The sequence below is a fragment of the Euprymna scolopes genome, chromosome 21 (assembly GCF_053919585.1).
Source record: "Euprymna scolopes isolate OS-2025 chromosome 21, ASM5391958v1, whole genome shotgun sequence".
NCBI lineage: Eukaryota > Metazoa > Mollusca > Cephalopoda > Sepiida > Sepiolidae > Euprymna > Euprymna scolopes.
In genome coordinates, this window is record NC_136502.1 from 87,249,541 (window position 1) to 87,275,675 (window position 26,135).

The window sequence follows — 26,135 nt, forward strand, 5'->3', positions numbered from 1 at the left end:
TAATTTTATCGTCTATTTAGTTAAGTCAAAAATTTATTTGTTTTATTAAAGGTAAGTCTTATATTGTTTTTTATCCATTATTTTATTGTTCATTTTATTTATTCATAAAGATCTGCATAAATGATCTTCCATAGAAATTGACCAAAACTATAGTAAACACACGAAATGATGACGTCACTAATTAATGTGTATAATGATGGCGTTCTACACAACGGTTTGGAAATGCCTACAGACAATCCACTTCAATGTCTTGTTCTCTGTCAGTGGATGCGAAATCCTTCACGGCTGAGACAGTTTTTATTTTTGTTCCTTTTCTCCACGATAAAAAACGATCCTGGTGTTTAACTCTGCCCCGTAGGGAGGCATTGTAAATAGGAACTTCAAAACAGTATCTCTTTACTTTTTTTTTATCGCATTTATTCAAAGATGTTAGCTCCTTCGACACCGATGACAGACCCACCTTTCCCCGAACTCAGAACGAGGCTGGATTTTCAGACACAATCTTTGGTATTATTATACAAACACCGTGACAGCGTTAGGGTTAGGGTTAGGGTTAGGGTTTAGGGTTAGGGTTTAGGGTTAGGGTTAGGGTTAGGGTTAGTGTTAGGGTTAGGGTTAATTCGCTGTCACGGTGTTTGTATAGTTTTACCCAATCTTTATACAATAACTCTTTTTGGAAAAATAGAAATTTTAACAAAGATAATACACGCAAATTTCATATAAAATGTTGCCGAAGTATTTTTTTGTTTAGCTCTGTAACATTAACACCAGATGAATTTTGCAGATAACTGCTGAATCGATTGAAAATTGCTTTTGAAATTGCTCCATGAGCCTTCCACGCAGCTCATATAACATCTTAAAATATGTTTTCTAACAATTAAAATTTGATCAAAACCTTTCCATTATTAAAGTAAAACTGGCAACCCGGTCTTGTCTTGGCGGAATATTTTTAGGTCGATGTGAGATTTTCACCTTACACCGGTTTTTACTTACACCGGGACGTTTCTTTTTTCGTTACGTTCTGTTTTTCTAAAACTTAGTATGCAGTAATTAAACAAAAGAAAAAAAAAAAAAAAAATCCGGAAGAAGTTTCGTTTCATTAACCCTCGGGTTAGGATTTCATGTTTTCGTTTTTAAATTCACTTCCGCTTTTTAACAATTGTTTTAGTCGACGAGACTGGTAAAAACTCGGTCAAGATTACCAAAAAAAAAGATGTCGTAAAATTTGAATTTCACTTGAAAATGCTATTTAAAAATAGCGCGGTACCATGAAATTTTCTAAGTTTTTATTTTGTTTCCTTTTTAACTTCTAGTTCTGTGTTTTCTTTCTGACATCAGTTTTCGCTACTTCAGACGAACTATTTGTTTTCGTGTTGACGAGTAAGGTATTTGTCAACTCTAACAACCATGTGTACTCCAAAATATTCCCAAGAAAAACTTCAATTTTGAATAATATTCACTTCTAACCATAACACTAACCCTAATGGCTGTAACAACGCGTCGAACAACTTTTGTAAATGATGTTTACGACAATGAATTCATTCGGAATGAAGAAACAACATTGTCCCAACTTATAGAATTGGCTAATAATTTTGACATGCTTCAATGGCTTGCCAAGCGTCGGTTAATAGCTAATTCTATGACGTGTGAAACCTGTGATTTACCGTGCTCATTGCAACGTAATTCGCATTCCATTGATAGATGGAGATGGTCATGTAAAAAAGACTCCTTTCATCGTTCAGTACGAAAAAACTCCTTTTTTGCGAAAAGCAAGCTTCCCTTACAAAGAATTTTGATATTAATTTATATGTGGAGTCATAAAACTCCGCAGTGTGTAATTTCAAAAGAGACTGGCGTGAGCAGAGAATGCATGATAAACTGGTGCACCCTTCTAAAGGGGCTATGTGCCCAATTTATAGAAAGAAACCCTATAAAATTGGAAAGTATCTCAGAGGATGAAGATTCGATAAAAGTTGAGATTGATGAAGATGAATCTATTCATCGCAAATACCATCGTGGACAGTGGCTAAAAGAAGCACAAAATATTTGGCGAGAAAGAATAGGGTCGAATAAATTTGGCGAGATGATATGCTGTATTGCTGATATTTATTGTGTTTAAATAAATGTGTAATATATATATATATATATATATATATATATATGGATTAAAAATGTTTTCATTGTTTTTTATAACGTTTATTTGGTAGACCTGAACGAGCCCCCCACACACACACTATAATTTTTTTTTCTATTCGTTTTTGCAATTTTTTCAGTGATTGATTGGACACTAATTACCAGATTATAAGAAAATAAAAAATGTCGGCGCTTATGTCAACTGATCATGAAATCTAAGGGAGATAACCAGCATAAACATAGCAAAAATAAACATATTTTGCAAGATATAATTTGGGACGCTGTATAATCAGTAGAACAATGAAAGAATGTTAAATGAAAAAAAAAGATTACACGATTACTGTAGCTGTAGCAATTTACGAAAAGGAGATAAGTTAGCGAAGTTAATGAACGAACTTAAAAATATAACCATGTTAAGTAATAAACTTAATAACGTACACAAAACAAAAGTAAACAACCTGTTAATTAATCAACAAAAATTAAATAAACTTGTTAATTAATCAAGAAGTTGTTGTCCAATTAACCAAAGAAAAATGTTTCTCTTATTTAAGAGACCCCCCCTAAAAAAAAGACCCGAACACTTTATCTTGTGCAGAATCTTTGAACGTTGTTATTTTTTTCCTACTTTAATCAAACAGAAATGACTGATTACCTAAAATAATAATTTAAAAAAAAAAAAATTATTTTTCGTTTAAAAACAATTACATTGACGGTTTAAATATTTCAAAATCTGCTTCAAAAAAGTTTTCTATTTTCGTTGTTTTGTGTACGTTACTTATTATGCGCCCCAAATTATACCTTGCAAAATGAAACTACAAAAAAAAAACAAATAAACAATTAAATTAAACTTCTATCATTGACGGCTTAAATACTTCAAAAATCTTCTTCGAAAAAGTTTTAATCATCCTGACGCTTACTGATAAAGAAAAACAAAAATTTTTTTTCGTTTAACATCATTCAGCGTCCCAAATTATATCTTGCAAAATGTGCTTATTTTTGCTATTTATGCTGGTTATCTCCCTTAGATTTGATGATCCGTTGACATAAACGCCAAAAAGTCAATGTTTCGACATTTATAAGGTGTACTCACTTTTTAGTTACAACGGGTGCAACTTAGATAAGTAAGTCCCGCAGACGAGCCTCATTCTGACATTCGGAAAATTGGCAGATTTTCCGTTTAGTTGTACAAATAGCCTCGAACCGTATAAAAGGGACACGTTGGGTTGGAACTGGTACATAGCGCTTAATGTGTGGAAAAAAAAACTATTTAGAGGGTAAAGTAGATTACCCGGTGATAGCGTAAGCTCCGAGGGGTTGCAAAGGATGCCCTAAGCGACCCCCCCCCTACTGGGTCGAGTAACAAGTTTTGTAGTACGGCGAGCAGCGAGTAACTAATTTGTGCCAACCGTTCACCAGTAAGTCGTTAACAGAACTGGCCCTAGTCAGAGACACAATTCTTTTATAACAGAAGAATAGTGCCTCCCCCTACTCCTCCAAGTCTATAAGAGACTCGTTCTCTCAACCACTCAGATTAGAATTCCGCCCTCGAGGCCGGCGCCACCAAGTAAGCAATCTCCTTTTTTTATTTTTATTTTCTCACACACTCCCGACAAAAACGAGAAAAAAAAAAACAAAAGGTAGAAGAGAGAAAAGAAAAAGAAAAAGTTACATAAAAATGACAGACCACCAAAATACTTAATCAAAAAACAACTGTTAGTACAATATAGCAGTAGTCGATCAGTCCAGATATCAATCAAGCAGGCAGCAGGCTAGGTCTACCCCGTCGTTTTTTAAGGGGCGCACATTCTGGGCAATACCACTTTTGCCTGTTGGGAGGTTCTGAGTCGATACCGACACATCGGAAATGGTACCAATCGTCGCACGAGTCACACCCGATCATATTCTGATTCTGCTGCGGAGAGCTGCACAGGGGACACAACCAGACCTGCTCTTCAACACTAGGGGGTGAATCCAACGTCTCCCCTCCCTCCGCAACAGGAGGTCCTTCAGGAGTCCTAGAAAGCTCTAAGGGGTACAGATGTTTCAGGGAATGTACTTCCTCCAAGCCCTCCCCTTTTTGTACACGTGCTGCTCTAACGACACCATCATGGCCTGGAATCAGTTCAGTAATAGTTCCTAAGACCCAAAACGGTCTGGGTTTCAAAGGACTCTTAATCAGCACAACATCATCCTTCTGGAGGCGGGTTCTTGTACTGAGTCGGGATCGACCAGGAATCTTCCTTCCCAGCTCTAGCAGGTACTCCTCATACCATAGTTTGTGGAAATCTGTCAGACATTGGTCCCTAAGTTCCAAGGTTTGAATTAGCCTCTCCCTGCTGGGAGGCAACAAGGTTGTTCTATCCTCTCTATCCAGTCGTATCAATAGCCCGGGGCTCTGATTGGGCTTAAGGAACATATTAGGGGTAATTGGAGTAGCATTTTTGTCGGCTGACACCTGGTAAGTAAGAGGCCGGTTATTAACAGACCTCTGAATATCCGATAACACTGTCAGAAGGGTAAAGTAATCCAATCTACCCCTGCCAAGAATCTTAAATAGGCAATTCTTCATGGTCTTGATACATCGCTCCCATGTTCCTCCATACCAAGGAGAGAACAAGGGAATGGTTTTAAGTTTTAACTTACAAGGACCGTATTTTCTTTGATAGTCCGTAAAAAGAGAGAGACGATCGAAAATCTTTCCACTTCCTATAAACGTTTTCGCGTTGTCACTATAAAGGGTTTCGGGAACGCCATATCGGTTAGTAAATCGAACCAGTGCCTGGAAGAAAGAGGGTACGCTCATGTTGGGAACTACTTCAATGTGTATTGCTCTGATATTCAAACAAGTGAACAGGAGCAAGTACATTTTCGTATCTCGTTTCCCGTCACTCACCCAAAGATGGCCAGTAAAATCAATCCCAGTGTGTTGATAGGGGACTCTGAAATCAGTACGGTGCGACGGCAGGGCAGCAGCAGCATTCGGCGTCACTGGCGTTGAATTATAACGTTTACATCTGGCACAAACAGCCAGTACCTTATTCACAGCTTGTCGACCCTGCGGGACCCAATAACCGCTTCGCCTCAACTCCGCTAGAGTTGACCCAGTTCCAAGGTGGCAACACCTTTCATGACAATCTAAAATGATGAGTCTGGTAACAGGATGATGTTTCCCTATCAGAATGGGGTTTTTAACTTCATAACCAAAGTGGGAAGATTGGTTGATTCTTCCCCGAGATCGAATCAAACCGTCAGGGTCCAGAAAAAGATCCAGAGCACGAACCCTAACTGGCATGGGTTTACCACTCGGCTCCTTTAGGTACTCCACTTCCACGGGAAATTCTTGCCGTTGCACTGTCTTCATAAGGTAGATCGCTGCCTTAGAGTTGTAGTCCCATTGTCGATTAAATCGGATGGCTAGGAACTTAAACACCAAGGCAGTAACAGTCAGTAAACCAGAGAATGAGGAAAACCTCTGAAAAGGTATGGCCGAAGTGTACTCTTGATCATGGATCAAGGAACAATTTGCTGAACTGCGGGTCATTCGCTGGCATATCTCACTCAAACAGGGCATATCCTGTCCTGGCCATTGAGATATTCCTTCGCATAGCCAGGAAGGGCCTGAACACCAAAATTCCATCTTGGATTGGAACTTTCTCAATGTTAATCCTCTTGTTAACAAATCCGCCGGGTTGAGTGTACTATCAACATATCTGAAGAGAGTCTTCAAGCCATAGCGAGACTCCAACTCCACTTTCATCTGCAGAATGTCTTTAAGTCTATTTTTTGCAAAAACATTTTTGCTAGCCATGTTTTGAGATAAAATCCAGGACAAGACCACCTGTGCATCCGTGGCTATACACAAATTCTCGGGAACAAATCCTTCACAATTGTCCAGGATTGTGGGGAGACACTTGAAGGCGAGGAAAACGGCCATTAGTTCCAACACAGGCAAAGTCTTGTCCTTCATAGGAGCCACCTTAGCTTTCGCAAATAATAAGGATGACCGACCATTTTGTACGATATACACGGCAAACCCATATGCTTCCTTGGACGCGTCGCAAAACAGGTACATATCTCCAGGTAGCCCTGCCATAAGCGCCTTGCGCAAAAAACGGAAATCACTCAACCCTGAAAGGTCCCTGGCTAGCTCTCTCCAATCGCTCAAGATCGCTGGCTGGAGTGGATCATCCCAACCTGCACCATTCTTCCACATGGACCTGATTAGCACTCTACTGCGGATAGTAACCGGGAGACATAGGGACAACGGATCGAAGACCTTAGCTGACTCTGAAAGAACACCTCTCTTAGTTGTCACGTCAGGATTGCACTTTACCGGAGCGACATACAACTCCTCCGAATGTGGGGAGTATCGGTAGCCCAGTACTCTCTCCCACTCCTCTTCATGGATACTTAGAGTACCATCCTCCTTCATCCTATTGCGGAGCGCCTGACTGTTTGAGTTGCATGACTGGATAATAAAGCCCCCTTCCAGCAAACGCTCTCTAACAAGGGAATACAATGTAGTAAGCTCACTCGCGTCTGCCACGGATGCCACAAGGTTATCCACATAAAACCGGTCCTCCATCATTCTGCGGCAAGCATCTTGAGGGTATTTTGCCGCATGCAATTTTAAGATGCACCCCAACACAAATGGGCTGGAAGTAAACCCGAATATCAAGGTGGTATAGCGGAAGCAGCGCAAACAATTTCCTTGTTTAAGAAAAAAGCAAAACCGGTTCCTATCCGCCTCCAACTTAAGCCGAATCATTAGGAAGGCTCGGCGAATGTCTGCTAGTAGCACATAATTGTTGGCTCTAAAGGCCAGCAACAACTTTAAGATGTCCCCTGTTAAGTTAACGCCAGAATATGCTGCTTCGTTCAGCGATAATCCATCTCCTGTCTTCAAACTACAGTTGAACACTGGTCTTATCCTGGTAGTTGCCGTAGGGTCCGACTTGAAAACTGGTCTATGTGGTATCCACACATATTTGTCGAACTCCTGAGGGGAGACAAAAATCTCTTCAATTATACCGTCCTCCTGTTGCTGACGAAACACCTCCAAATATTCATCATATATTTTTCTTTTAGTCAAGTTTGCTACTACCCGGTCTAAAACATGCAAGGAAGTTGCATGATTAGAGGGGACTCTGGCTAATCTATCGTGATGCCAGGGGAGCTCCACATAATAGCTTCCATCCCGAAGCTCTACCGTTTCCTCAAATCGCTTCATCTGAACTTTATCGTAATCAGAAAAGTCCTCCTGACTGGGAAGCCCCAGAGATTCCAACGTAAACATTTGTTCTAGTCCTCTTTGTACCATACTGTCAGGAAAGCACTCCGCCATGGGATCCAGGTATGTTGATTGTGTTTCAAGGACAAAACATAAATGTGATGAATCGACCTGGGGGGTATGTTCCATTACCGAATTAAACGAGAGGTGAGTAACCTCAGAGAGGGGCTTATCTTCCAAGAAAAAAGAGTCCACTGCTCCAAACGGGACCAATCCAGGCGGGGTTGCAAAGGCCCATCCATTCAAACACGGGATCAGCTTTAATGAGTCCAGGTGTTCAATCAGGTCTAACCCAATTATTCCCTTGATCGGTATTAAATCCTTTCCGGTCTCAAACTGGCCGGCCAAAGCATATTTTGCATCCTGAAAGACACGCAATAGAGATTCCAGGTTGGCCACTCGAACCGACAAGTCCATACCATCGGCTACCAAGACAGGAGATGTCACTGTCCTTCCAGAACCCAAGTCAACTCCCAGGACTACCTCTGTGAACCCACGCTGACACTCACCTAGAAAAGTAGACAATCTCAGCTGACAATTGACACCAAGGGTTTCGATTGGGCACAAAGTTCTCAGTACATCTGCCGCCAGATATGTCCGCCCGCTACCCGTGTCCAGTAGGCAATTCACTGACACTGTCTTTGGTCCACAAGAGAATGTAACTGAGAGAATGGGTGGCAACGTGCGGGAATACCCGGTTGAAGTTGCATTGTTCACATCCACATGAAAAGAAGGAGTAATAGCGTTCCCCCTACCAAACTTTTGAGACGTATTCTGTCTTACTGTTGATGTAAATGCAGTGGAGACACCGCCCTTAATCTGCAATCTCTTTATAGCTTCTCCAGTTAGTCTCAATATGGAGGACAAAGGTGGCACCCGTCTATTTGTTAGCGCTATTATCTCGCCTTTCAGTTCGAGAGGAAATTTCCTAAACAGAATCTTAGCCATCAGTCTGGCTCCGCCAGAATCGTCCACAGAAAAGTCACACGAAAAGGAATTCCCCAGCTCTTCCAACAGCGATGCCGTCCTGGAAACGAAGTCCCCCAGCTCAAAAAGGGCTCCACCTTTCTTTGGTACATAGTCCAGAATATCCTGGAATATTTGGTCAATGATTTCATCCAGGTCCAGATACTCCCTCTTCAGTATAGCCATGGCTTGCTGGTAATTGGTGTCAGTGCAACTCAGGTGATTTACCAGCCTCAAGGCTCTGTCTGAGAGTGAACACTTCAAGAAGTTCAACCTCTCGGCATCATTGGCCATGCCGATCACGCAGTTCTCAAACCTAGTCAAGAAGTTTCTGAAACTCATGCGGTCGGACTCCATTTCCTGTCCGCTAAATGTAGGCCCTGTGATCTGTATACGTGGGGGTTTAACAATGAAGGAAGAACCTCTCCCGGTAGTTGCAGAAGCCCTTGAGAACTCAAAGGCAGATTCTGAGTAAGGGCTGGGCTCTGGCTGTCGGTATGCTTGATCCAAATCGCCCAAGTCTTCATAATAATCCTTTAGTTGAGGCAGCCAAGCACCCTCAATCTCGGCAGGTGTACTCTCATCAAAGGAGCCTAACTCCAGCTGTGTGATACAAGTCTCTAACTCGACAATGAATTGTCGAATCTCCGTCCTTAAGAATGAGTACGCCGATGGCCTAACTCCATCACGACACATCTTCAGTCGTCCCTGAATCTTCTGAGTCAATGACTCCCTTCTGCGTAGGAGCTGCTCTTTCGTGACGTTCATGACAGTAGTTAACCGACGAAAGAGTAAGCAGCAAAACCTTTGCAAGATGTGGAAAAAAAAACTATTTAGAGGGTAAAGTAGATTACCCGGTGATAGCGTAAGCTCCGAGGGGTTGCAAAGGATGCCCTAAGCGACCCCCCCTACTGGGTCGAGTAACAAGTTTTGTAGTACGGCGAGCAGCGAGTAACTAATTTGTGCCAACCGTTCACCAGTAAGTCGTTAACAGAACTGGCCCTAGTCAGAGACACAATTCTTTTATAACAGAAGAATAGTGCCTCCCCCTACTCCTCCAAGTCTATAAGAGACTCGTTCTCTCAACCACTCAGATTAGAATTCCGCCCTCGAGGCCGGCGCCACCAAGTAAGCAATCTCCTTTTTTTATTTTTATTTTCTCACAAATGTAAACAAACGTTTGTTTATATTTACGTGATTATTGAAAATGTAATCCTATGATTAAAATTTAATTTAAATTATTCACGTTGTTTAACAAAAATAATCATCTTTCATTATTTTTTATTATTATTTGTTAACAAACGTATTATTTGTATTGTTCAATATTTTAAATGATAAAATAAAACGCATTTAATCATTTTAAAACTTGGTACTAGTGCAAGTGCACTTATTGATCCGTGCTAAAATAATGTTATTATTTAAAAAGCCATTCTTAACATGGGGAGGGGAGTGTGTTTTGTACCTATTCTATACTTTAACCTTACAATTGAATAAAAAAAAACATGGTTATCCTGACGCTCCGCACTTCTTTATTTACCTTGGAAGTGACGTCACACATCTTATAATACGGATGATGGCTACAATTGTAAAAATAATTTGTTTTATTTTTCTTTCATTTTGAGCTCTTTTTTTTCTCCCGTTTAACTTTTTTTTTTTTTTCTCCCATTCCTTATTTTGAGCGAAGAATTTATTTTATTTTCATTTTGAGCTCTTTTTCCGATCCGGCGTTACCTTTTAAAGGTACTCCTGCAGTCCTGCACGTTACGACCCGAGCTATTTTTTAACGCTTTTATTTAGAAACGTATTATTTAACATGGGGAAGGGAGGGTGTATTTTAACTATTCTGTACTTTCACCTAACAATTCAATTAAAAAAAAGGTAAATATGAAGAATTACTCCACCCTCGAAAATTCCTTTAAAATTACCACTCTTAAAGGTTTTCAGGGTCGCTGAAAAAGAAATAACGTTTAAAATTACGGCAAACGAGTAGTTTCCAAGATAGGAAGAAATGTTAGTTTTAAAAAGTGGGAGATCACTTTTCTATAATGATTTTACGTAAAATGATCACCCACTTTGTGGCCACGATTTTTTTTTTGGGGGGGGGGGCTTCCTTTCTACCATCGGAAAATTCTTTAAAATTACCTGTTTACATTTGGTGGGAAGCGGTGTAAAATAATAAACAGTTCTTCTGCTTGGTTAATGTCGGCACGTTACTTATGTTAAAACGGTTAATTAAACTGCATAAGCACCTGTTAAAAAACTATACAAGTAAAACAAATTATTTTTTACTTGTACACTGGTTTATTAAGTGTAGAAAACAAAAACAAACGGGAGAAAAAAGGAGCTCAAAATGAAAGAAAAATAAAACAAATTATTTTTACAATTGTAGCCATCCGTATTATAAGATTTGTGTGACGTCACTTCCAAGATAAATAAAGAAGTGCGGAGCGTCAGGATAACCAAAAACATCATAAATCTTTGAACTTGGAATTACGATTTAAAAAAAAAATAGCGCGGATCAGTAAGTGCACTAGCACCTAAAACTTTATCTTTCATTATTTTTATTTATTTATTTATTTTTTGTTAAACTACCTCCAAACATCTGGGTAATCCGGGCACCCACGCTAGTCCATTACATAAAAAGCAAAATGGGTGCGCGCGTTTCTGTATGTCCACGAAAGGTTTTTTTATCGGGCTCCTCGACAACATTGCTATTTTGGAGAACTTTCCTTATACTTCCTAGATGATAATATCTTCGATTTGCAGACATCGTCTCTATCTTTATTTTGATAGATTTTAAAAAAATTTCCTCCGTCCCATTCTTTCCAATGTTTGTTTGTCTTTTTCGTATAAAAGCGAAACTCATTGAAGCAAAGAGCAGCACCTGGCTTTCGTGCCAGGGACGTCCAGAATGGCAATTAGCTTTGATCAATGTGGGGTAAGCTCGTCATATCAGACAATTTCTATTCATTTGGACGCTGCCAGAGCTCTCCCTTTTGGGGGGAGCTGGTTTTACCATCATGGGGACAAAGATATGGCAGAAACTGGCCTACAGCCAGAGTTAAGTGCGTGATTCTTAACTTAAGCCAGATGTTCATTTCTGCACTTGCGTGAACTCATTCACTTAACTATTCATTTCTGCACGTCAACTTTTTGATTGTCATTGCTAAATTTGAACGCTTTTCACTTCCTGTCGCGTCATGGTATAGCGGTAAGATGTCAGGTTTTCTTTCACTTTCTTTTCCGCCTTCGCGTCACGGGTTCGAGCCTGCCTACTAACACTTTTTTTTTTTTTTTTCTCAGCACACACCTCCAAACACCCAGGCCACGCTGGGTACCCCTGCTAGTCTATTATATAAAAGACAAAATGGGCATGTGCGTTTTTGTATGTCCATGAAAGGCTTTGTTCGCCTGTCTTCTTTTGGAGAACTTTTCTTATACTTCCTAGATTATAATATCTGCAATTCGAGAATGGATTTCATCTCTATCTTTAATTTGATCAACTTTTAAAAAAACCCTGGTTCCCCATGTTTGTTTGTCTTTCTCGTATAAATAAAACGAAATTGATTGAAACAAATCAAACTGCCTGGCCTTCTGGCCAGGACATCCAAAAAGGCAATCAGCTTTGATCAATGTGGGTTAAACCCTTCATATCAGACAATTGCTATACATTTGGATGCTGCCAAAGCTCCCCCTTTTTTTTTGGGGGGGGGCTGATTTTCTCCAACATCGTTGGGAAACGGCAGAAAGCCAGACATTCATTTCTGCACTTGCGTGAACTCTTTCACTTCTGCAAGTCAACTTTTTGATTGACATTGCAAAATTACATTTAAACAGAGGAAAAGAAAGGAACATGCTTCAATTTATTTACTGAATTTCATGCATGTAAAATTATGTATAATTAAAGCAGAAGACAAATATTGCAAAACATGTAATATGAATTCAAGCAATAAACAAGTATTAAACAATTAACTTAAAATTAAACAATAAATATTTTTCAATCAAAACGAACAATATTTGTTTAAAAAAAATTTTATTTTTAAAAAACGACCATATATATTATTTTAAAAATGAAAACGAACAGCAATATATGCAAATTGTGTTCACGTAAATTATTTTCCCTGGGGATAACTCAATATAAAAATGTTGAGAAGAAATACTTTCAAACTACAGAGAAGTTGAGACGATTGATCTCTTAGTTAAGTAAATATTATATTTAAGTCATTTTTGGGGCTTTAAATAATTTTAAGACAAATTTATTTTTCTTGGAAAAAAATCCAAGAATTAAAAAAAGAAATGTTAACAGAGACTCAATGTTTAATTTTGAAAAATGAAAGACTTTCTTTTTTTTTTTTTTCAATCTTCACCCAAAACAAGGAAAGTGCCACTTTGAAGTATGGGGCTACTATCGGGGACATAATTTGTGGGGGCATTATGAAAGGAGATGAGTAAAAAGATGTTTGTTCACATTACACTTGAACTTCTGCATATCTGTACAGTTGGGAAAGCAGTATCCCGGAAGGGAGTTCCAATGACTTGCAGTTCTGGGGAAGAAACTATTGGAGTAAAAGGCTTTCTTACACGTAGGGATCTCTACTGTAAAGGGTAGGACAGTTGTTTGTCGGGGGTAGTCAGGTTGAGGAGGTACAAGTGCTCGCAGTTTGTCAGAGCATTCACCATTAAAGTATTTGTAGAACAGGCAGAGGGATGCAACATTTTGTCGATGGGACAGAGGCTGAAACCTAGATGACAGTGAAGCCTAGATGACAGTTCAAGACCTATCAGGTTGGCGACTCTCTTTTAAACCCTGTCCAGGAGTGAGAGACAAACAGCAGATGCACCAGCCCAAATGTGGCAGCAGTACTCCATACATGGGCGAATGGTGGCCTTATAGAGATACGGGATACTTGCAGGCGTAAGTAATTTTCTGGCACGGTAGAGAGCCCACCTTCTTTGCAGCAACCTTGGCAATGCTCTCAATGTATATATTCCAGTTCATGCCCTGTAAACATTAGGCCGTGGAGTTTAAAGAAAGTACTTTCAGGCAGTGTGTTCTTGGCCATTGCTGTTGGTGGTCGGAAAAGGTTTCTTGTAGTTATTGAAGGAAACAAGCTTAGTCTTGGCAGCATTGAATGTGATCATCCATTTTTGTCCCCATTCCACTACAGATTGGAGGTCATCCTCTAGTGTTTCTGCCATTTCCTTAGATATGTGTTCATTTTTCTCCTCATGCATGTTATAGAGGGTGGTGTCATTGGCAAATATACCCATCTCCAAAACAATTTTTTCAGGGAGGTCATTTATGAATATCAGGAATAATAAAGGTCCAAGGATATACCCCTGGGGTATTCCCACATTTATGTCATTGTTTGGATGTATGATCGTCAAGGACAACTTGGATTTTTCTCTTACTTAAGAAGGATTTAATTACATTGTGTATTTTTCCAGTGATACCATATGATCTAATTTTCCTTAGAATACCCTGTCAAAAGCCTTAGATATATCAAGGGCTACCGCTCTACCCTTCCTTGTTTTGTCCAGTGAACGGTATAAACGTTCAGAGGCTACAGTTAAGATATCTGCAGTTGAACGGGCTTGCCTGAATTCATATTGTTTGTCGGTCAGGAGTTTAGCGGCTGTTAGGTGTTGGACTAGGGCCTGATTAACTCGGGACTCAAATATTTTGGCGAAAAGTGGGAGGAGGCTAATGGGGTGATAATTTAGTGGGTCAGTTCTTTCACCAGAATTCTTGAATACTGGTACCACAGAAGCGGTTTTCCAGCAGTTGGGAAAGCAAGATTCATTAAGGCATTTATTGTAAAGTTTGGAGAGAACTGGAGTAACCTCAGCAGAGCATTTTTTTATTAGCACAGCTGGGATGAGATCTGGTCCACATGCTTTTGAGGTGTCTAGGTTTTTTTATGATACCATACACCTGAGAAGGGGTGATTTTCAAATCGTCTGGTGTGATGTCGGGGAGTGAGTGATGTGCCGGGTCCAGTGTGGAGTTTGAGGCAAACTGACTTCCAAGCAGATTTGCCTTGTCGGTTGCTGTGCAAGCAACCTCATGATTGTTTGATAGAGGGGGAATCGTTGACTGCCCATTATTTACTACACTGTTGTAGATTTTCCAAAAATCATGGGTGCCTAGTTTCTGTGCTTCGATGCGTTTCCTGGTGGTTTCAGTGTAATCTTTCTTAGCTGTCACTATTACTCTCTTACAATTATTTCTGGCTTCTATATACTTCTTTCTGTTTGAACTGGACTTATGTCGGTTGAATCTGCGGAACGCATGCTGCATTTGAGCAATGGCAGCTGCACAAGCAGAGGTAAACCATTGAGGAGAGTGGGGCTTGCTATAGAATTTCCGTGTGGGAACATGTGCCTCAATTGCAGTTTTGAACCATTCAGTGATCTCATTTGTGCACTATTCTGCTGGGAGAGAAAAGATATTTTGCCATGGGGCATCTCTGATGAGTTCCCTGATGGCTTCCCAGTCAGCCTTTTTGTAATACCTCGTTGTTTTGAGTAGTGGGTCTTCAGTTTTAGGGCGAGAATTAAGGGTGATTTCTACCATTATCACAGCGTGATCAGCATTCCCAAGTGGGCTGTGGGCATTTGTTATACAATCATCGGGAACTGTGGTCAGAAATAGATCTAGAAGTGAGGCATGTTGGTCTTGCTGGTCTGGGAAATGTGTCTGGAATGTAACCGTCTGAGATAGGGAATCAGATATGGAGAAGTTATGTGTTGTGCTACCAGCTACGTCTGTGTAATTAGAGAATCCAAGCCAGTTACTGTGGTGGATATTGAAGTCACCAAATACATGTACTTGTGCGATATTTAGTCTGAAGCACATAAAGGCCTGGTCGTCTGTTTCTAATTTTATTTCTCTAGTTAGGGGGAGGGTATTACGAATATAGACTCAAAGCCAATGCATATGTCTGTTCGAGTCCTTATGGCAGAGTGGGAGATAACCAGGCATGTTAAAGTGGTTACAGGGAATGGAAGAGTGAAGGTTAGTTTCACTTAATGCTAAGATATCCGGGGTGTTTACAAGGAGAAATGATTCAACATCATCTAAGTTAGTTCTAAGCCCGCAGATATTCGTAAATGCAAGTCTCAAGGGAGGAGGCAGGTTGGTTTTCTTTGAGTTTGGTCCTGGTTTAAACGTATCTTTTGCTTGAGATGTCATTTCATTTTATTTTATTTAAAAGTTTCAGTTAGGGTGAGGGAGTGAGGGGTGCTGGACAAGTGGTTGTGCAGAATATCAGACATGCCACACAAGTAGATCATCAGCTGTCCTCACCCACAGGATTGTAACCTCAGAAAAGCCCAACGGCGATGAGTGCAGGGTCCCTTTCATTGCGCGACATGGTACTACAAACATCCTGTTATTATACAACTGTTGATGGAGCAGCCGCTCTAAGTGCTACCAAAGAGTTAGGGCCCCTGTACTATTAGTCGGAAACAGCAGCCAGGAAACTGTCAATCTGGTACCCTCAATCCATTAGGCAAAGTCAGCCCAGTCCAACTGCACCGACATATGGTACTGAAGCATCCCGACAGTGTCCAGTTTAGGGGGATGGGATGTGGCGGGAGCAGGGAAAAAACAGCGTTCATTGCCCTAGTCAGGAAACAAGGTCAACCACTTGGCGATTCTGACGAATCCCTGTCATAGCACCTCTATGCCTGGCTAATCGGCAAAGAAGGAGTATGAGAGCCGGGCGATAGACAGAGCCTATGTCCTCCTTAAACAGTTTAGGTTTGCCAACCGGTGATTTGTTTGAGTCCCCAGCTCTAGGAAGGTTGTCGTCCAGGACTGAAGAGGCCTTCCTCCCCTAGGTTTGGCTTCAGAGTTATCCTTTCCTAGACAGATGACCTGGGAAGATCTATGGGTCTATCAGCACCGAGAGGGTTCGCCCCATGCCTGGGTATTTCTGCGACACCGCATGGGTAGTTAATATTAATTGTTTTTTTAGGTTAATATCTACTGAAAAAAAAACCCCGGTTATTTAGGTTAACATCTACTGTAAAATTATACTCCTCAAAGTGATTAAAAGGACATTACTATGCTTTCTATTTTCATTGTTAATGGGAGAGGGGATAGGTAAGAATTTATGCAGTGGAAGCACTAAATTTGCAACAGCATTGGTTTGAGAGAGACGTGTTTATATAAGGTTAGATATAATTTTGTAATTAATTAATTTATTGTATATATTAGATATAGTTTTGTAATTAATTAATTTATTGTATATATTTTTCTTGGAAAGATCCAAGAATTAGAAAAAGAATTTGTGACGAAAATTCATTATTTGAAGTTATATAACTATTTTATTTGAAGAAAAAGATTGTGACAATGTCACTATTTAACACAGGTTCTATTTGGAGAAAACAAAATCCTATGTTTATTGATAATATTGTAAAATATTCCAAGTATTTTGTCTTTTATTCAGCGTGGCTAAATATTTAAAAGAGTCATTGAATTAAAATTCATTTATTTGAACAAAAAGGAAAAAAAACATTAATTAAAATTCATTTATCCGAGCAAAAAGGAAAAATATAAATGGAGAAGTAACTCGTCCAGGTTTTAGCAAAGAAGCCAACAACAAAGAAAATGACCAAAAATTCAAATACATAACAAATAAATGTTACCAAAAGCAAGATAAATTATTCTTCTACATACCTGGATAAGTTTTGTGTATTTTAACGGAATTGTAAACATTTATTCAGTTCAAAAGAGAAGTAGTGTTGAATAGGTAAGTTAAATGGGCTATCAAGATGGCCGACAAAAGTATGCTGTCTTCAGAGCATCGAATGGTTCTAAAGTGGAAAAATAAACAAAATACTGATAGAAATCCACCATATCAGTTTCACGGTGTCAGAGTAAAACTTATTGGGTGAATTTCTATCAGGAAAAATATACATAGGAGCCAGCGCAAATTTTTAAGGAACACCACCGTAAACATCCATCTCTGATGACAAACTCCCATTTATTTGAACCCTGTATGTACAATCAGAAAGAAAGGATCATATCCACTTTATAACCACTTCATGGAGATCATAGATGTTTCTGAATTTTTTAAATTAGGATTGGTTATTTGTATTCTTTGGATTTATCAGACTACTGTTCTCATCTTGACTGTGATTTTCCCCGATGTAACTTCTGACCTTCTTCTGGTGTATTTTGTCGAACTCGGGAATTTGGACGGAATTTCGAGCGAAACCCTTTATTTACTTCACGGGGGTAGCGTGCTCTTGTTCCGTCACCCATGACGGATAGAGGTCCTAAGTAATTCGCAATTGTATTTTTCGGTTGTCCACACCAAGGATTGAACCTTCAACCTTCAGGAGAATATCACTTTTTACAATTGATTTCTAACCACTGCGCCATGAGCCCTTGTGGACAATTCTGGTACAAATTTTAAGAGCTTTAGACCTATTTTTATTTCTAGTAAATATCACTATTCATTACTATATATTAACATCTCTCTCTCTCTCTCTCTCTCTATCTATATATATATATATATATATATATATATTATATATTAAATTGTGATTCAATGAATTTCAAAAAACTCTCATTGAAATGAAATGAAGTAGTTGAGTTTCATATCAAAGAATTTTTATTATTCTAAGAAAGACAAAGAATGCTTCAGAAAATTAATCTCCTTAACCTATAGGGTTTCGATGTCTACCATCTCATCAGAGGAGAGAAAATATTAGCAAATATTTATAAAGGTATGTACTCTATTTTCTAAAGTCAGTGAGACACGGAAAGTCAAAGTAATAAATTTATCAGAAGTCCTGTAGCAGGAGGATTTGCAGAAAAAGGATATGAAAGTTTTTTTAGATCCAGCTTGCTTGGTAAAATCCATGTCATACGTTCTTTACATCCGTTTGGTAATAAGGTCCAAGTTATATATTGGGTAATCCGCATAGCTGTGTAGATATCCGAATCGGGCAAGTGCTTGTATAAATTTGTTTGTGGGTCCAGCGATAATAATTCAAAGTCTGGTGGAATCCTTTTTATTAGAAGTCTATATTATTTTTAGTGGAGCGAGGTGTTAATAGTAGGGAGAGTAGGTAGTGGTGAGTGGTAGGAAGTGGGGTGAAACATATGTGCATATTCATCCCTATATACACATGAACACACACATTCTGAAGTATATATATACATATTAATGTTTTTATTTATTACTTGTATATATTATCTATTGTTCAACAATATACACCTGACGAAGGTTAGAGGTTACATCGACCGAAACGTTGTGAAAATCACACCTAAGATGAGAACAGTAGTCTGAAGAATCCAAATAATACAAGATCATAGATGTTGAATTTATTTAAAAGTAAGGCCTTACTTTTTCTGTTTTGTATTACAATCTTTTTTAAAGATCAGACAGATTGTGGCTACCCGTCAATCAGCAGAAACAACTCTTATAGTCAGTAAGAGGTTGAAAAGGGCTGCTAAAGGTTCAGATGTTTCAGGTGCAACAGACCCATGAAATTTTTGGATGTAGTCTATCTAGACCTTATCCTTTATTCACATCAAAGGGGGAAAAAAAGCTGCTTCTTTACCTCATCTGGCATTGGTGATGCTATCATATGTAATGATGCAGGTTCTCTACCATTGTCATCTTTGAGAATTTTTTTAAAAATATCTGCAAAGAGAAATGCTTGTTGGTTTCAAAGTATCTATAATTTTATTTAACCTACATAATTATAAACTCTGGACTGTACGCACTTGCTTAAATCTTGTCTTCAACGATCGTGTGATTTCATCTTTTAAAAAAGGATGACTGGTGAATTTATATATATATGCATATGGGCATGGCTCAGAGGCTAAGGAATGAGAGTGGAGAGCTGTATGTTTTGGTTTCGATTTTAGTTGATGGCACCCAAGTCATATATCAGGGTTCTACATTGCTAGTGAAACAGTCATATTTGCGAGTGATTTTTCAAAGTGGTATCTTTTGGCGATTGTGTTTTTTTCACTGACAATCTTCCAAAGCTCACTACTGAGTAAAAAATCTTTTCAACTTTTTTGTTTTTTTAATGAAGCGAACAAAGTTAAATTAATTAAACAATAAAAGTTCAATAGAACAATATCTTCATTTTTTTTTTTTTTAACGAAGGCTGTTTTAAAAAAAACATCTGAAGAAATTAAAATGTTTATACCTTCAAGTATCAGCATAAATTTGTTGTATATTTAAAATTACAATTATTAAAAAAATATGGAAAAAAACTTTATTATGTACATAATCATCACAGAACGATGTCATATTCCAAAAATCATATTGGTTTGGCTAGTAAACGAAAATCTTTAGTTGTCAAAGGTCAACAAAAGATAAAGTTGTCTATAGAGCCCTGTATGTATATATATATATATATATATATATATATATATATATATATATATATTAGTTTTGATTTTACTACTATATATTAAGTTCAATATGATAATCGATAGAAAATTGTCTCTATAATGATAAATATGTAATCTGCATGAATTGAAATATCATATTTATCTTATGATTGGGCAACGCCAGACAAACACCCTGCTAGTTAATTTGATAAACCTGAAATGTATAATAACATGTCAAATGTATCACTCTCTATGCAAACACACTGTTGTCATATGAATTCATCTAAATTCATAAATTCACAAAGTTCGACATTGCAAGTGAAACAGTGATAATTTGTAGATACTAGTGATGGGACGATTCCAATATTTTTCCCAATTACGTAATAAATTCTCAATTCCAATACATTTACTGATTCCGATTCTTTATAAATCTCTAAATATTTAACCATAAAATTGTTATTTTGTTCCAATTACTGTAAAAACATCTTAAATGTGCATATATTTTCTCAAACATGAAAACACACTTGTGACGGATTGATCTAGAGATTTTAGTCTTACTAGAAGTTTAAATCAATAAGTATTATTTTATTACTACTACTACTCGCAGTGAAAGATATTTCTTAAACTAAAATCAAATAAAAAAGATAATTTAAGGAATCGGTTTTGGCATCGGAAAAAAGGCTCCAATTTTTCTGATGCTATTCCGATACCCCAAAAAGCTCCGATTTTTTCAATTCCGATTAATCGTCCCAACACTACTAGGTACCATTGGTCTTACTTGAAATTCAATATTTCGATTTTGTAATTTCACTCCAATAACAATGAAGCAGCCAAATTTCTTATTCCTTTATCATCATCATCATCATCATCATCATCATCAAGTGGTGTCCTGCTTGACGTGGGTATTGACGGCTCAAGGCATTCATGAATTCATTGTAACTCATCATTTTTTGCCCAGGTACTCAGACTGTCAACGTATGTTTCCCCGCTATCGTCCTCTGCTTCCTCTACTCACAATCTTTCCTGCCAATCCAATCTGTTCTATTCCACTTTTTTTTTTGTAGGCATGGCCCATGAACCTCATTTGTCATTTTCTTACTGTTCTTATTAGAGACCTTTCTAATACCTCTTGATTTGTTTTCTTTTCTGTCCAGGATATCTCCCCTTAATATACCATTTCATAAATAGAGAATTAAAAATGAGTTTAAATGTGAACATTCTCTTCCTTGAAGAACATGATAATGGCAATTATTTCTCCACATACTACACTAAAAGTTGAAATCTATTATATAAAAGCCAAACTGTTTGTGTATGCACTTTTTGTATGCCCGGTAAAGGTTTTGTGAGGGGGGGGGGGGTTACCAGGTCTTACAACTTTTTATATACTCCCTAGATTATAATATCTCCGATTTACGAAAGGAGGTTGTGTCTATCTTTTATTTGAGCGACTTTAACACACTATTTTTGCGCTATTTCTTCCTCTCTGCGTGTTCGTTTGGCTTTTCCGTATAAAAGCGAAACTGAATCCGTAGCAATCCGTGTGTTTATCTTTCTTTGTACGTTTTTAATACAATTCAATATTTATTTAAAGTGTGATGTATGTAGGTTGTCAGTGAAAGGAGAAATCCTTCTAGACCGAGGCAATTTTTTATGCATAATAAAATCACAAGTATAAATCGAGATTTTTAAAAATATATTTTATTCACATATACACACACACACACACCCACACTGGACATAAAAATTAATCTTAGTCGCAAAAATCCGAACAAGTCAATTATTTTATATTCGTTTCTGCTATTAAAAAGTTTGGTTATAATAATTTCATTAACATTTTTTTTTTTAAATTGTGTATTTTTTAATTGACATCATCTGAAATTCTCAGTTATAATGTCGGTTTATTTATTTGGTATTATTTTACGACCTGCCCCAGCGTAGTATAAGCACCCCCAACCACCCCATGTTAAGAACGGCTTTTGGAATAAACACCTCCCAACCTCCCCATGTTAAGAACGGCTTTTGAGGTTGGGGGTGTTATTCCGAAAGCCGTTCTTAATAGAGGGAGGTTGGAGTGTTTATAATATACTGGGGCTGGGCACGTCGTAAAAATTTACCATTTATTTATTTATATTATTATTAATAATAGTTTTATTAAAAAGTTGTGTAAATATATAAAAAGAATGCACTAAGAAAGACACCCATTTATTTAAATATATTTTGTTTAAATACGTTCGTTTTATTACTTACATTAAAAAGTTTTGCATAAATAGAAAAGATGTTCTTTTTGTTTTAATCCTTACAAGTTTTGTAAATATTTAATATTAAAGAAAATGTTTTGTAAATATCTATTTTTTCTTTTAAATCTTAAAAAGTTTTGTAAACATATTTTTAAAAAATCTTGCTCACGAACATTCGGACATTGTCTGCTATTTGACGTGTTTACAACAAACCAACGGCAATGTCAAGGTCGAACAACCGGTGTCAATGAAAATGTGCACCTATCTTTGTCATCTGCTACCAGGGTATCTAATCTTTACTTGGTCCATTTTAGGTTGCAGCTAAATGCTTGCTTCTTAATATTTTCAAATATTTAAAAAAAAATTGTTCTTTTCAAGCAATTAAAATCGATATTTCTAAGTTTTTACAATTTTTTTTTAAGGCAGAAGAGTTATGTTTCCACCCCGTGTTTTAAATAAGAGATTAGAAAAAGGTGTTTTCGAATAAGTATTCACTTGTATTGGTTTGTTAAATTGTAAATCATTTTGAAATCTAATTAAAGAAACAAACACTGCAAAAGATATATTTTAACATAAATTATTATTTGAACCAAAAATGTGAAAAAAGTTAGTTTGTTGTTTCAAATCCATTTATAAAAAAAAAAGAAGATTTTATATACCAATAAAAATGAAAAACGATGAATAAAAATGTTTGCAACGTGTGTGTGTGTGTGTGTGCGTATATATATATATATATATATATATATATATATATATATATAAGGAAGTGGTTTAAAAGTAACTTCACCTATTTTTTATTCCACGCAAATAGATCAGAGGAGATTGCAAATTGCCTTGTTATGATGACTGAAGTTAGGCATTCATGACCTGAAAAATTCCTCTCTTTGTTTCAGATATTGACTGTGTGAAACTCTAAGAAACCTCTGCTATGAACATGTCAGAAGCAGAGATGCATCATTGAATTCCTGGCAAAACTGCGTGGTAGTGACTATGTAGGAAAATAAATTCTGGAGCATGAAAGGTTGCTCATTTTAATGGTACCATTTCCATCTTCATAGCTCTTCAACTATTTTAGTTAAAAAAAAAAAAAGAAAAAAAGAGGATGCTTTACTTTTGGAGCAATACCGTATATATCATCTGGTGCTTGTCAAGAATTCAACCGAATTAAAAAAATATTTTTGAATATGATATTGTCGTTCGGTGACAGGTAAAAGAATTCATAAAGATTTTTCTGTATTTTTGTTTTTTAATTCTGTTGAATTCTGAACAAGTATCATATTTTACTGCAAAAATCAGAACACAAATTTCTATTTGCCAGCCTTAGTAAGCTTCGGTATTTTTTTTTTTTTTTTTTTCCAGGTTATCACCAGCATCAAAGTGATGTCAAATTCAACCACCATAAGAAGGTACGAAGTTTAACATTATTACATTTTCAAATCTTCCATTATGTTTCCGATTCATAAATTTATTTTCATAGATTTACACCGTTCAACCAGGAACAGTCACCTTCATAGGACTGTCTATCAAATATCGCATACAAATATCACAAATAAAATTGTGCCAATCCATGATAGTGGAAGGTGACGCTGACCATTTCCTGCCAAACAAACAAAAAAAAATGGTATGCAGATTGATTTTTCTAACTTTCATTGCAACAAAGTTAGACACAAGGTCAGATTATAATGAGTGTTCAGACCTACTCCTAAATTTCATAAACAAAAAGTGCATTTAAATTACTTAAAACTATTCAATTTTTTATCTTAATAAATTTTTTTTTAAATTTTTCATTTTACTGAGTAGTGTGCTTGTTTCTTATTTCGTTTTACTTTCAGTTTCCATTTTTACATAAAACTATTCAAAGCACCTTTTTTTAATATGAGAAAGAATCAAGGTTGCTGAATTTGATTATTTAAGAGGGCGTTTTTTACAAGAATGTTTACATTGTTCTTGAAAATAACTATGGAAAGCAATTCCCAAGTTCGACAGAAACATTCCTGAGTTTGACAGAAAGAAGGTCAAAGGTTACATTGACCAAACGTTGTGAAAATGACTCAAGATGAAAAATCCAAATAATATGAATAACCAATCCTCATCTCAAAAATTCAGAAACATATTCTATTCTGTTCATGGAAGTGTCAATTAGTTTTGGGTACACAGAAAGAGAAAGGGAAATTATTGACATTGGTTGTAGCTAGACCAGTTTTAGCTGTAAATGTTTTGGGGAGAGGGAATCGATTTTATGTTTGCATATTAAAATGGAAATAAATTAAACATTGAGAGGGTAGAAGGGTCACCAGTTAGCAAGTGCTAACTAAAAACATTAACAGTTTTGTAAATGCACAAATTGAGAAAAAACGAAATTTTATATCAAAGTATTTTATATTACAACTAGCAAGCCACCCCAGTGTTGCCCGGTCGTAAAATACGTATAAATATTATATTTTAATTATTACAAAAACTGAGATCTGTGTATGCAAGTATTATGTTTTTTCTAAACGGTTCACTTCTTATAAGTAAAAAAAAAATACTCAAGCTGAGATCAAAACTAAAACAGTAGTATAACTACTGGCGAGTAAGACGGTGAGTCAAGTATTATACACTTTAGACCAGCATGAAATGATTTTTAAAAAGTGTTTTCAAAACTACTTATTCTTAACATAAGTAACCTGTAATGTGAACTACTCATGAATGCGCAGTCATGAAATAGTTAGCAAATAGATAAAAATCCGATGATGCTCATGTACCAATTTTTCAATTTTCACCTCTTAGCAGTTCTTTTTCTGGATGAAAACTGATTAAAAAGTTTTTCGTTTGTCTGAATACCATATATACAAAATTTCAAGTCTGTAGATCAAAAATTCGTTGAGTATATAGGTTGAAAAATGTCCTCATACACACACATTCTCACTTTTATAGAATATCAGATAGATTTTATAAGAATAGAAGTATTTTCAATTAGCAAATGTTCATTTATGCAAATGCGTGTTTGGTAAAGAAAGTTGAGTGAATAGTCACAAGTCAAAATCTTCGTAGTATGAAGAGTATGTGTATATAAGTTATATTACGTGCGTTTTGACTTTGTTACATTGTGTATGCACATTGGTCTACCTTGTTTTTGTTAGTGTGTGCATAGCTGTAAGTAGCAATTTGTTTCTATTCGCCCGACTCTTGGTAATGTATAAGAATGTGTGCACAAGATGAAAAAAAAGGCTTGCAAAAGACCTTAATGAATGGTATAATTTCATGAGACATACATGTGCCCAATTTGGCACTTCTCCAGATCAGGAACATGAGACAAATGTTTGTACTTTAGTTTCACGAACAACCGATAGAGGTCGTTTGTCAGCCAAAGAACAGGGATCGATAACTCATACTTTTTGAAAAATTTGTTCAAACTTTTGTCCAAAAATTGATATTAATTCATTAAACCAGTGCAAGATTGCATTGTTAACATCTGACCCCTGTAAGACTATAGAATTCTGACAGGCGAATAGATTGGTGTCGGCTGCAGTGTCCTGTGAATATGTACGTCAAATGATATTTGAAACAACCAATACTGCAAGAGACAGATTCCACTGGAGATGCCAGTCTTGTGAAAAGAGATATTCTGTGCGGAAAGGTAATTTTTTCTTGGGGGCTAAACTTGACCTCAGAGACATTATCTTCATCTATATGTGGGCATATGAAATGGCCAAGGACATGCGTGGGTGGTACTTGAGACAGTACTAACACAGCTGCTGCCAGTAGTTCTACTTCGGAAATTAATTCTAGACTTAAAAGAAAAATCAGAAGAATTTGTAGTTCCAAAGATGACTATCTTCGGTACTGATATAGAGTATTTTTGATTTGGTGTGTTATTTTGTTTATAACACACTTATTTTACACTGAACATTTCCTTTGCTTTTAAACAATACGCATAGAATTTATAAACCTTTCCTTTACTTCTAAACAATATGGACAGAAGTTTTTTGGTATTTTTTATTTTTAATCTTATATATTATGCCTATAAATACACCAAACTTATAATTTTTTAGGGGAAATAGTATGATTACAACAAATACCGCATTGCAATGGTCTGCAAATAAGTAGTTTTTCGATTATCAAGCAATACAATTGTTTCTTGAGCATTATTATTTTTTTG

General features: G+C 36.9%; 1 protein-coding gene across 3 annotated transcripts in view; it reads left to right on the forward strand.

Moving 5' to 3' along the window:
* The window catches only part of LOC145242550 (uncharacterized), a 168,216-nt gene that overhangs the window by 46,605 nt on the left and 95,476 nt on the right, over positions 1-26,135 (forward strand). For 2 of the 3 annotated variants that reach the window (XM_080105636.1, XM_080105635.1), the window contains exon 2: positions 23,354-23,400. The exons of the other annotated variant lie outside the window; for it this stretch is intronic. The gene's annotated coding sequence lies outside the window, so the exon portion shown is untranslated. The remainder of the gene's footprint in view (positions 1-23,353; positions 23,401-26,135) is intronic. 3 annotated transcript variants of the gene reach the window in all.